Source organism: Dipteris shenzhenensis, chromosome 7 (assembly GCF_047967505.1).
Source record: "Dipteris shenzhenensis isolate YYH24624 ecotype China chromosome 7, Dip_SZ_1.0, whole genome shotgun sequence".
NCBI lineage: Eukaryota > Viridiplantae > Streptophyta > Polypodiopsida > Gleicheniales > Dipteridaceae > Dipteris > Dipteris shenzhenensis.
Window position 1 is genome coordinate 46630759 of NC_141602.1, and position 13598 is coordinate 46644356.

At 42.2% G+C, this 13598-nt stretch overlaps 1 long non-coding RNA gene across 1 annotated transcript; it reads left to right on the plus strand.

The window, feature by feature from the left end:
• Window positions 1-3524: 3524 nt before the first annotated feature.
• Window positions 3525-4097, plus strand: LOC147900426 (uncharacterized). Its single transcript, XR_015541288.1, has 2 exons — window positions 3525-3745; window positions 3871-4097. It is a non-coding gene; the product is annotated as an uncharacterized LOC147900426 (long non-coding RNA).
• Window positions 4098-13598: the final 9501 nt, after the last annotated feature.

Here is a 13598-nt window from a genome sequence, read left to right on the forward strand (position 1 = left end):
GTAAAATTTTGATTTGGGAAGGATATTTTCACAAAGTAAAGTTTTCATTAGGGAAGGATTTTTGGGCTTGTCCAAAAACAACACAAAAAGTCCAAAATAAATGAAATAGGTGTTAACATTGACTCCATTAAATATGAGGCCTGTAGGAAGCTTATGAACAAGGAAATTTTTGTTCACAACACACTTTTCTTCCTTCAATGGGATTTCTACTTCTTGTAGTAGGCATCGAGCATCAAATGCAATGGTTGCTATGGCCATTGTATAAGTTTTCTACACAGAAGTTTGCAGAGGGTGGGCAGGGACAAGAAGAGAAGAGTAGGTATAAGCTAGGGCATGGGAGGGGAGGCAAAAAACTGTGTTGGGAAGGGAGCAAAAGAGAAAGGCACAGAACAAAAGAGAAGGGCCAAGTACCGAGGGAGAGGGGGGGTAGTGCAGCGAGGAATGTGTAGAAGAATGTTGCTTAGGAGGCCATGTGGCTTAGGAGGCCATGTAGGACTGAGGGAAACCATGGAAAGGTGAAAGGCTGGCATGGGAGAAAGAAGCGCCATAGCCTAGAGAGTGGGGAGGAGGAGGAGCTAGGACTGCGATGTGTGCAAGTGGGTTTTGAGAAAGAGAGAGGGAAGACCAAGAATGGCCCAAGATGTCGAGATGGTGAATGGGCTGTGGGAAAGACAGAGAGACCAAGATGCCGAGATGGTGAATGGGCCGTGGGAACTTGGAAGAGCAAAGCAAGCTCAATGGTCACGAGTGTTTTGGTTGCCTTTTATCCTATCCTATCCGTCTTTTATCCAATAATAATAAGCCTTTTATCCTTTTATCCAATAATAATAATCTTTTATCCTATCCTTTTATCCAATAATAATAATATTAAGCCTTTTATCCTATTCTTTTGTTTTGCTTGTTTTCTAGTCGTAGAGAAACAAAAAGAATCTTTTGACTTGTAGACATATGGAATCCTATCCTATCCTATCCAGCCGTTTTTCATGAAGAGAAGGATTGGGATACATACGCCTGCAGCGGTGGGTCTGCATACATATGCCTAAGATAGCAATCGTCTCACTCCACCTTAGCATTTGTCGGTACTCCACCCACTTCACAACAATGGATTCCACACTCCTCGTGCACTACCTCTGTATTATCATTGGGTTTCCCACTACATCGGAGACGCCTCTCCACCATCGCGTTCGCTAACTGGACCCCGGACGCTGCAGAAGAAGCTGACTTGCAAGAGTTCACGACCTGGCTAAAACCGCAAGGCTTTCTCGATCAGGTTCATCGTGAACGTTCCGCCTTCACTCGCTGAGAGTCATTGTACTGAGGGGTGCAGTTTGCATTTGCACTTTTTTAGTTTACAATTGAAAAGCTTTGTGCGAGCTAATGCGGAGTGAGTAGTTTCTGTATTAAGGCAAGATCAATGGCTTGTGACATTGTTCTGGAAGTAGTCCATCATCGCTTTAATGGCTCAAAGGGTAAAGTGCAATACCTCTAGGCCTTCTATCTTCTTTTTAAGCCAACAATTGCTCCAACAAGTCGACTCGACTCTCTGCTCCAACAACTCGACTCGACTCGACTCTCTGCCTAGTTCCTCCTTCATCCCGAACTGTTTTCTCCTGCTTCCAGCGTTTGCGCTGGGCAAAAGTTGCACTTGGCAGAGCCAAATGGCCCAAAAAGGCCTTTTGGTGGCTCAACAAGCCATTTGTGTTGGGCGCAAATCTATGCTGCCTCAGCCAAATGGCCATATATGGCTTCAAGGTGGTCCACTCTCGATTTGTGCTGGGCGCAAACCACTTCTGCCACAGCCAAATGGCAAAAGATGGCCATGCCGCTTGAGGAAGACGGGTTTGCGCTAGGCGCAAACCACATAGTAAGGGGCCAAACGAAGCTTGGCCGGGTTGCTAGGAGGCCTCACGAGTGTGCCATCTTTGTTTTGGCAGGATTGTATGGCATTGCTACCATTGTATGAGCTCAACAAAGCACAGCTAGTGCTAGCTTCAAATTACTAGTTGAGTTTTGGAGTCGAAAACAAGGGAGTAGTGCACTACGAGCTATTAGGACATCCCTGGTCTACCAATCCCTATGCGAAATCGAGGCAAGAATAATCTTCATCTATTGTGGATCCCTCTCCTTCATCATTTCCTTCCACTACTTTGCTTTTTCTTAGCCGCTATCAAGATTCAATGCATCATTCATAAAGGAGTACTATACGTCCCTTACCTCCAAGAAGTCGTGATGTAGCATAGCTTCGAGCACATCTCTGTTCCACTTGATATTATTTCAATGTCACGACTCCTTGACCCTGCATTGCCATCCCTGCTCATGTTATATGCACCTCGAGTGTCTGGTGGAGCGCTATCTCCCTATGCAACTACAAGCTATTACATGAAGTTTGGAACATAGTGCTATTCGATAAGAGTCGAGTGCACTCGTTAGTTACTCGCTCTAGAGAAATGCTTTTACTGTTCACATAGAACATCAGTGTAGGGGAGAAAATTGCTAGATTTCTATGACTAATACTGAGCCTAGAGGTAGCAGTCGAGGTTGATTGTTTCACTCTTTGGAATAGTAGTGCCTTGATGTACTGCTATTGGTGTCATGGTCTTGGCCATAGCCTTCACTGCTGGTGGCATTTGGAGCATTGTGGATTCAGGCATGAAATGACATTTTTTCAAGGCTTCATGAAGTCACAAGCCACTCGTGGATCACAATTTTTGCCATATCCAAATGCCCGTGGGAAATTTGCATTTTCTCAATTGACCAAGGCAGAAAAGTTTAGGACGCTGGTGATTTTTCCTCATTTTTTGTTAAAGTCCTTTCTTGGAAAAATGGCAGATTGAAGCCAGGACAAGCAGGAGGCATTCACCGTGTGATCAAGATGGGATTAAAGAGAGGACAGGGAAAGCTGTCACTCGCAGATTTTCAAAATTCCATATTGGGATGCAACCACCACACTCATTTTTTCCCTAATCTTTGATTGTAGTGGTTTATTGCTTGAAGCTGTTTATCAAGTTCTTCTTCCTACTTAATCTCACCACTTTTGTTAATTATTAAAGGAGTGAAGTATGGAGTCATAAACTTAATCTGACCTTGATAGATCTCAGTACTAGTTCCGTAACCCCTTAACATACCACAGAGGTCTGGGTCTTGTTGAATACATTGTTCTGTCTTATCTGGGTTGTTCTTCCTTGTCTACCAAATGTAGAACAGATTTGTCCCTACCTTAAAAAAGTGCCATGGATAAGTAATAATGTATCTTGGTGGCGCTTTCCAGTTTATCTTTAGAAATAGCAATTACATAAAGTAAATACAATAACACATGTAGTAGCAAGGATGCAACGACAATATAGTAGCAAAGGTATTTTTCTAATCTAAGTTTTCAACAAAGGCCACATCTTTGAGTATGAAGATTTTTAGAGAGGATATTCATTATTTTGATCCCAAGATTGATGCCATGTGAACTAGGAGATCATATTGTTTTGCCTAATTGTATAAGAACTCCTGATTAATTTGTTGCAGATGGAGTCTAGTAGTGGACTTGGATCCCACTATTCCTTGCGATCTCAGCGGAGATTTCCAGAGACTACAATGTCAGAAGGTCCAGAGATCACCTCTGGAGCAGTGCCTGCATCTCAGATATCTTCCTTGGAGAGGATCAATGTGCCCAATCCTCTTGCATCAGAAATAAGTAAGGCATCTGAAAAATTGAAGGGACCAGTAGAGAGTAGCGGTGCAACACATGAGCTTCAAGGTAAAGGTTATGAAATTGTTTAGAATGGTAAAATCTTATTTATTATATCGTATTGATCATGTGATGCTATTGGGTATTGAGGTTGATAATTGAATGATTTTCTAAAATTTGACATTTGCTTGAAGGTAAAGAGGCAGGAGATATCCATCTTCCTAGAGAGCTAAGTAACTGATATGGAAAGCGCATTAAGGTGCACTTGTTACAGGAGGTCATAGACACACTTGTTGTCAAGAAAGATATGGAGGTGCCTCTGATGCCCTTGTGTAGGCTCATCATAAACAAGGCCATCAGGGTGGTGGGAGACAACGTAGGTGTCTTGGCAGAGATATTTGACCAGCAGGGGTACATTGATAGCAGGGGTGACTTCTTGGTGTCACTCCGGCGTCCAGGTTCACTTGGACAAATGAGAAATGACAGCAAGCAAACCCTACATGGGAATTGGTAAACCATGAACTTGAAAATGAATTGAATATGAGACCAGATTGGGTCAACCTAAAGGGAAAGAAATTTCTGGTTTGGGAAGGAAACCATCGACTCAAGGCATGGTTCAAACTCTAAACTAATCCTTCACATATCACTTCATGAACATGAGGTGAAGAAGTTTTGGCCTTATGGCCAAATCTTTTAAGGGAAACACTCTCAATAAGATTAGTTCACAAGAACAAACCTTCTCCATAAATATTTGACCACAAGGCTAAATCTTTTTCCCTCAAAAGATTTGGCCACAAGGTCCAATCTTTTCCTCAACTCATCCCATGATGGAACCCCTCATGGCATCCAAACCTATCCTTCAGGGATGGTATCATGAAAAGGATATGCAAAAGTTTTGACCTTGTGTCCAAATCTCTTGGGAGAAACACTATCAATAATAGTAGTTCACAAGACCAAACGTTCTCCATAGAGATTTGACCATGGTCAACAAGGTCTAGTCTTTTCCTCATCTTGTCCCATGATGGAATCCCTCATGGGGGTGTCCAAACTTGTCCTTTAGGGATCGCCTCATGAACAAGATGTGCAAAATCTTTGACCTTGTGGCCAAATCTCTTGGGAGAAACACTCTCATAAAGAGTAGGCCAAAAGGAAATGTCTTCTCCATGAAGATTTGACCACAAGGGCAAATCTTTTGGCCACAAAGACAAATCTTTTGGCCGCAAAATATTCAGCCACAAATTCAAATATTTTCCTCAACTCCATCATTGGGGTGTCTAAACCTATCCTTTAGGGATGACCTCATGAATAGGATGTGCAAAAATTTGGATCTTGTGGCCAAACCTCTTGACAAAAACACTATCAAGACTAGTAGTTTACAAGGCCAAATATTTTGGCCTTAAAAGGTTTTTCCACAAGGTCTAATATTTTTTTCCTTTTGTCCCATGATGTAATCCTTCATGGTGGTGTCCAAACTTGTCTTTGGGGATGGCCTCGTAAGCATGATGTGTAGAAGTTTTGACCTTGTGGCCAAATATCTTGGGAGAAACACTCTCATAAAGAGTAGGCCACAAGACCAAAGCTTCTTTATGAAGAGTTGACCATAAGGCCAAATCTTTTGGCCACAAGGTCAATATTTTCCTCAACTTGTCCAATGATGAAATCCCTCATGGGGGTGTCTAAACATGTTCTTTCAGGATGAGCTATGCAAAAAATTTGATATTGTCGCCAAATCTCTTAGAGACAACACTGTCAAGAAGAGTAGTTCACAAGACTAAACCTTGTCCATAAATATTTGGCCACAAGTCTAAATCTTCACATCCCAAAATATTTGTTCAGAAGATATAATATTTTCCTTATCTTGTCCCATGATGGAATCCCTCATATGGGTGTCCAAACTTGTCTTTTAGGAAGGACCTCATGAACATAATGTGCAAAATTTTTTACCTTGTGTACAAAACTCTTAGAGTTAACATTGTCAAGAAGAGTAGTTCACAAGACTAAACTTTCTCCATAAATATTTGGCCACAAGGTTTGATCTATTCCTCATCTTGTTCCATGATGGAATCCCTCATGGGGGTGTCCAAACATGTCCTTTAGGAAGGACCTCGTGATGTGCAAAAGTTTTAACCTTGTGGCCAAATCTTTTAGGGAGAACACTTTCAAGAAGAGTAGTTCAAAATACCAAACCTTCTTCATAAAGATTTGGCCACAAGGTCTAGTATTTTTCCTCATCATATCCCATAATGGAATGACTGGCATGGGGGTGTCCAAACTTGTCTTTCAGGGATAGCCTCATGAATACAATGTGTAGAATTTTTTATCTTGTAGCCAAATCTCTTGGCAGAAACTGTCTCATAAAGAGTATGCCACAATACCAAACCTTCTCCATAAAGATTAACCACAAGGCCAAATATTTTTTTGCCACAAAAGATTTGTTCGCAATGTCAAATCTTTCCATCAACTTGTCCCATGATGAAATCCCTCATGGGGGTGTCCAAAACTATCATTCGTGTATGACCTCATGAATAGGATGTGCAAAAAATTTGACCTTGTGGTCTCAAAAGATTTGACCACAAGGTCAAATCTTTTCCTTGTAGTGTCTCAAGATGGATCCAATCCCTCATGGGGGTGGTAAAACCTATCTTTTAGGGATGACCTTGATGTGCAAATTTTTTGACCTTGTGTCCAAATCTCTTGAGGAAAACATCATCAGATAGAGTAGGCCACAAGACCAAACCTTCCTCATAAAGATTCAACCACAAGTCAAATCTTTTCCTCATCTTATCTCATGATGGAATCTCCCATAGGGGTGTGCAAACTTGTCCTTGAGGAATGACTTCATGAACATGATGTGCAAAAGTTTTGATCTTGTGTCCAAATCTTTTGAGGGGAGCACTCTCAATTAAGAGTATGCCACAAGACCACCAAACCTTCTCCATAAATGTTTGGCTACAAGGCTGAATCTTTTGGTCTCAAAAGGTTTGGCCACATGGTCAAATCTTTTCCTCATTAATGGGATGTGGATAGTTTTTTACCTTTTGGCCAAATCTTTTGAGGGAAACACTCTCATCAAGATTTGGCCACAATTTTAAGACTTTTTGAGGGGTATCCAAATTTGTTCTTGACGATGACCTCATGAATAGGATGCAGAAAATCTTTGGTCTTGTGGCCAAAAGTTTTGAGGGGAATACTCTTATAAAGATTTGGCCACAAGCTCAAACCTTCTCCATAAATATTTGACCATAAGATCAAAATTTTGTAGAAATATTGTGGCCAAATCTTGTGATGCTAACAAAATGTGAAAAAACTTTCACCTTGTGGCCATGGACAAGGTCTGATCTTGTGGCCAACTCCTTATGAGATGTTCGAACCTATTCTTGAAGGGTGTTCTCAAAGAGAGAGAGTACAATGTAGGTGGCACACCCATACATTCGACCTTGTATTTTCCCCTCATGACAACTAACTCCACAAGCCTTTTAGCCGAAAAATTAGAAACATTGTCCACATGTACAAGAACTTAGTGGTAGCTGTGTTTGATGAAGTCTCATTAGTAGGTCAAAACACATTCACTGCAGACATGTGATTGCATGAGATCAAACACAACCACCAACAACCCTTCAGAGGTGTGGACATCTTCTTTGTCATGACTTATGTCAATCAAGCCCTACCAAGGCTCTTGGATCTTCTTGGACAAACTGACATTATTAGCAATGCTACCTTCTTTATGGAGAAACCACGCATGCTACTATGCACTGAAACAACCAATGAATCAAGAAAACATGTTCTTCTTGTATGTCTTGAATAGGATACATATTAATAAGCACACACGCACCAACCTCACTTACTTGAATGAGCTATATGTTTGTGTGCCCTCACAAAAGCAAAATGTGGCACACCTTTTCTACATAAACATTGCAAAGGACAACCATAACAACGATGTTTTCAACATTCTTGAAACTCCTACCCACATCCTTCAAGAAACTAACACAAGTCATAGAACTTGTAGCAAAACAACCAAAACCACTAAGGATCCAAAAGCCGTTGGTGGCCTCCAACCTCAAATCAGACATGCTCGTGGAAATTTGCTCATGCAATCTTGACATCAATGATGACATTGTCAATGGCAAGAGATATTTTTAGGCACTCACAAACCAGCACACATCCACCAATTGTTTGGATCAAATTCCATGATGATGATATGGAAACCAAGAATGTTACAACAACAAATTCTTGTACACAAGAAACACTCCCACTACATGGACTCCACTTTGATAGATAAATCATGAGTTCCAAATTGGAAAAAACCACCTTAATACTATATGCCACACTCAATTTCCCATCCAACCAGCTATAGCCAAGGCCATTGACTATGTGCTAGGCCTTTCAATGGATTCAAAAGCCTTTCACCCATCAAATATTAAATCGCAGGGCCTTGTGTACATCGCTCTATCTCAAGTTTGTGGCCCATCAAACCTGTTCCTCCTACACAAACTAGAAACACGCACATTAAGGTGGAAGTGCTCCAAGAGATAGAGTGACTTAGTCACAATGTGCTTGGACATTGTAAAATATTGGCTTCTCAATTGGGAAAACAATATACCAATCATTCAATCCCTCAACATAGTACCATTTTGCGAACATGAGCTAGACATACTCTCTAGTAGAAGCATTTTAGTAGCAATAGTCCTTTGTCAGCAAATCGACAATAATCCTAATAAATCCAATATACATCTTGGGAGACTTCAATATTGACATCAACAACACTAGCACAAGTGCAACACAACTCCACTAGCCCACGAAAATGCACAATATGAAGCAAGTCATAGACATACCAACAAAAATCCATGGGTCAACCGTGGCCCACATTTGGACCAAAAATACCACTTGAAATAGCTCAACTAGAAACTTCACATAGTACTTAGACCACTCCCTTTTGTACACTTTGCCGAGCAACATTCTTTGACATAGAAGAAAAGATTGATAGCGGAAGTGAGAGAGGGAGAGAGAGAGGAGTGCACACGATATAGCTACCTGCACACTATATTGTATTGAACTTAAACATGACATGTGAACCCCTTAGGGTTAGGGTTAGGGTTTGCCCCTAATGCCCTATCTAGATAATAGTGCAATTTACACTATCCTTAACACCCCCTCTTAAATTGCACTGGGTAAGTAGAGGATGCATGTACAAGATCTTTTTGTGGATTTCATTTAGTTCATATGCTAGCATCCAAAACTAAAAAGAAAATTGAAAAGAATTAGAGTAGTATGTGCATGTGTGAGCTGTGAGCGCAGTGACTATGTAGCGAAGCATGTAAAATGAGTAGAACTTACTAGATCCTGTACATAAATGCGCATTTTTCCCTCTTAAGTTGTGGGTCATCCTTTGACTTTGGGAGTAATGCCCAGAAGATCGGCTGAAGGGAAGAGAATGGAAATGTGCAGAACGTAAAGTCCACCTAGATCAAAGAGATTGGTAGATCGAAAGATGACTGCCGCATGTTGAACATGTCAAGGTTGAGCATCTCATGTGTCACCGTGGACTGTGCAACTACTCTATAAAAGAGGCATCCTGATGTGAAGCTAGTCGATGAAGCTATCAAGACATGATCTGGTAGGTTGTGACATACAAGGGTGTCACCAATCCAAAAGAACTAACAACAATAGCAGAGGTATGCCACAGTAGAACTATAACCTCTGTCAAATGATGCGGGGTCAAAGAAGACCGCATAATCGGTGTGGACAGAGTGATCGAGGGGTTGCATATGATTTGGGGCTGAAGATGCAGGTATGATACATTGCTCTACTGATGAAGAGGCCCATAAAACTGACAAGGTACAGCAACCTATCAAACCTATATGCTCAACTATCATGAGATGAAGGCCGTATGATTTGTGCATGGCTAAACATCCGTGTGAATGAGATTTAGCATTTGTCAAAGGGTCGTTAAGAAGGAGATGATAGTAAAAAGGCCTAGAACCTTGAAATACAACTGAGAAGGCATAAGATATCCCTAGGGCATAGGAGGTGCCGATTGTTGATGTCGGGATTGATCAGTAATCCTAGATCCATAATCCTAGATCCAGCCACTAATCTGCATCAAGTAAGGACTATATACTACAACCATAAGTGCAGGATGAAACAACGAGGTTCCCCGGGTTGAGTTATGAACTACGTGATGTCTACTACACTAGGGTACGACCATGCATATGCATAGGAATGATCCGTTGATGGAAAGAGATTGGGATCACTAGATCCAAAGGTGTTGCAATGCAGCATGATTGAGTCAATGCTGGAATTTCCTAAAGATTGTTCTGCTAATTTGAAGTACTTGTGGAAACAATGTCTAAGGTATGCTCTGTTGAGATATCGAGCTCCACTCGCGATATGCCAGGGTGACCATTGTGCATTTATGTCACTGACTTGTTAGCTACAGATGCGGTTGGTACACCGCCCACGAATAATAGCTGGATGACAGCTATCCTTATCTACTCTAGTTTGTGGCTCAGTTAGTATGCCACCTTAGTTAGTTGAGTTTGGTTTGAGACCCACATATAGGGTTCTTCTATTTCTTTGTACAAGAGTTCTTTTGGCTTACACAACTAAGAAGAGGAAAACTATTTTCAGCCTCCACCTTTGTGTGTATTCCCCCATTGTGTATGTGAGAAAGCCGCAAGTGGGACTCCTTCCCTCTCTCCCACTATCTTCACATGGTATCAGATCCTGGTTCATGGTAAGGAGCTCAAGAAAGCAAACCAAGTTCGCGGTGTCCTGGTAAGAGGACCAGTGTTGCTTTCCTTTTCGAGTTTGGGAGCAAATCTCTGCAGGTAGCACAGTCGGAAGTGCAAGAGTGCACTATCTCAGATTGAGACGCCCTTCGCGGTGTGGTGAGAGGGCAGTATATGCTGCGGGCAAGGGCAAAGCCCTTGGTGACTTTATTTTTCTGATTCGAGGCCATTTCAAGACCCGTTTTGAAGGCGGAAGTTCTTCGCAGGCACTCAAAAAAAGGCCCTATTTTTGCTATGCGACCACTGCTTTGCTGGTTGGTGAAAAGTTGCCGCAGAAATTGCATCGTATGCCTGTGCGCAAAGATATTGGGAGTTGCAGAATCATGCTTGTTGCCTGCTGATGCAAAATCGTCACTACGAAGTGACTGTGTGGTCAAATACCACTTTCGTCAGTTTTGCAGATCTGTGAGTGTGAGGCAAAAGCTGTGGTTTTTGCAGTGATAGAATATTTTGCAGTGTTCAGTAATGGCGTCTGATTCTCTTTCACAGATTGTCACTGAAAAGCTTGACAAGAACAACTTCCAGGCATGGAAGTTTAGAATGACGAATTTCCTTATGGGAAAAGGCTATTGGGAGTTCATTACAGGAAATGAAGAACCGGTTCTTCCTAATGTTCCCAATCAACAGGAAATGCAGGCATTTAAAGGATGGCATGAGAGAGCCAGAAAAGTTATGTACTAGCTGTCTATCAGTATTTCGGATTCTATGATTGTGCATATTCAGGATGCAAGTACGCCAAAGGAGGCATGGGATACTTTGGCAAAAATGTACAGCACAAATACGCAAGCCAAGAAAATGCAACTCAAATAGGAGTTGCACAATGTGCAGAGAGAAAATATGAGCATCAATGACTACCACATGAAGGTGAAGAAAATTGCAGATGCACTTGCTTCCATTGGGTCGCCAGTGGAAGATGATGATCTAGTTTCTGTGACCTTGAATGGTCTAGGAAAGGATTATGCACAGTTCCGGACATCCATTGCCGTCCGTGAAAAATTTCCTGATTTCGAAGAGTTGTTTGCTCTTTTAATTTTTGAAGAGCAGAGAAATGGGGGTGCATCTTCTTCAGGAGGAACTTCAAAAGAAACTGTCTTCTACACCAATGCTGGAAGAGGTAGAGGCAGAGGTAGAGGAGGCCGATCTGCAGGCCGTGGTAGAAATCAGAATATGTAGCAAACTCAAGAAAACCAGTCCTATGGAGGAGGACGTGGTAACTCTAGAGGCAGGGGGAGCCAAAGAGGCCGTGGTGGATGGCAGAGAGGCCAAAATGCAAACAGCAAGGTTGAATGCTACTATTGTGGTAAAATGGGTCATATGGCTAAGGACTGCTACCAAAAGCAGAATGACATTATGAATGGAAAATTGCAACAAGGCAATTATGCATCTTCTAGTAGACAGGGTGATGACAGAAATGAGCATCTATTTATGGTGCAGCACATGACCAATTCTATGACAAGTGCAAAAGAACAAAATGATGTGTGGTATGTTGACTCAGGTGCGTCAAACCACATGACAGGTCATGCAGAATGGATGCAGGATGCAAGGAAAATGGAAAAACCAGGATTTGTGGAGACTGGTGATGATACTGCACATCCTATTGTGCAGATTGGTAAAATTCCTTTGTCTATGTAGGATGGGAAAAAGAAATACCTGTCTGATGTATTTCATGTCCCGAACATCACCAAGTACCTAGTTTCTGTTGGTCAAATGGTTGAGCAGGGCTTGCAGGTTAGATTTAATCCTCATATTTGCTTTGCTAAGGATATGAAAAATAATAGTCGCCTGATAGCAAAAGGAAAGAAGAAGGGCAGGATGTTTACGTTGGATGCGGACATGCTTGAATTGAGTGCAGCAATGTTTGCACATGGGACCAGTGTAGTTGCAGATATTGATATCTGGCATAAACGCATTGGTCATGTTAATATACAGCGACTTAAATCAATGCAAGCCCAAAATATTGTTGTAGGATTGCCTAAATTCAAGGTTGCAGAAATGCATAAGGTTTGTGAAGCCTATCAATTTGGAAAACAGGCAAGGAAACCATTTCCTAGGCATGTTCAAGAGAGTAAAAAGCCATTGGAATTAATCCACTCTGATGTGTGGACTACTAAAGCTGCATCTATTAGAGGCTATCACTATTTTGTCACTTTTATTGATGACTTCAGCAGAAAAGTTTCGGTGTATTTTATGAAAAAGAAAAGTGAAGTGTTTGGGCACTTCAAAGCTTTTAAAGCTATGGTTGAAAAAGAAATAGGCCTGCAAATAAAATGCCTAAGGTCAGATGGAGGGGGAGAGTACCTCTCAAATGAGTTTGCAAGGTTCCTGCAGGAGCATGGCATAAAGCAGCAATATTCATGCAGTCATACCCCACAGCAAAATGGACTTGCAGAAAGGAAAAACAGGCATATTGGAGAGGTATCTCGGGCCATGCTAAATGAAAAAGATCTACCAGATTATTATTGGGCTGAAGCAGTTGCTACAGCAGTTTACATAATGAACAGGACTCCCACTGCAACAATACATGGCATGACGCCAGAGGAGATGTATACTGGTAGGAAACCAGATATTTCTCATTTGAAAATTTTTGGTTGCATTGCCTATGTTCATGTGCCAGATGAGTTGAGGTCCAAGTTGGATCCAAGAGCTGAGAAGTGCGTCTTTATTGGTTATTCTTTGTAGCAGAAAGGGTATAGATGCTATAACCCTTCTACTCGTAAGTTTACAGTGAGCAGAGATGTTGTTTTTTATGAGATGAGCAGCTCGTATAAACCAATAAATGTGATGATTGATGTAGATGACCCACTCCCATCCTCCCACCCCATTCCCACTCCCACCCCCATCCTCCCACCCCACCTCCCCCATTCCCACTCCCACGCCCACGCCCATTCTTCCACCTTCCCATTCCTATCCCTCTCCCACTCCCATCCTCCCACCCCACCCCTCCCACTCCCACCCTCACCCCACCCCCACCTCCCCCATTCCCACTCCCTCTCCCACTCCCACTCCCATTCTCCCACCCACTCCCATCCTCCCACCTCCACCTCTCACTCCCACTCCCGTCCTCCCACCCCCACCCCTCCCCCCCCCATTCCCACTCCCATTCCCACTCCCACGCCCATTCTCCCACCCTTATC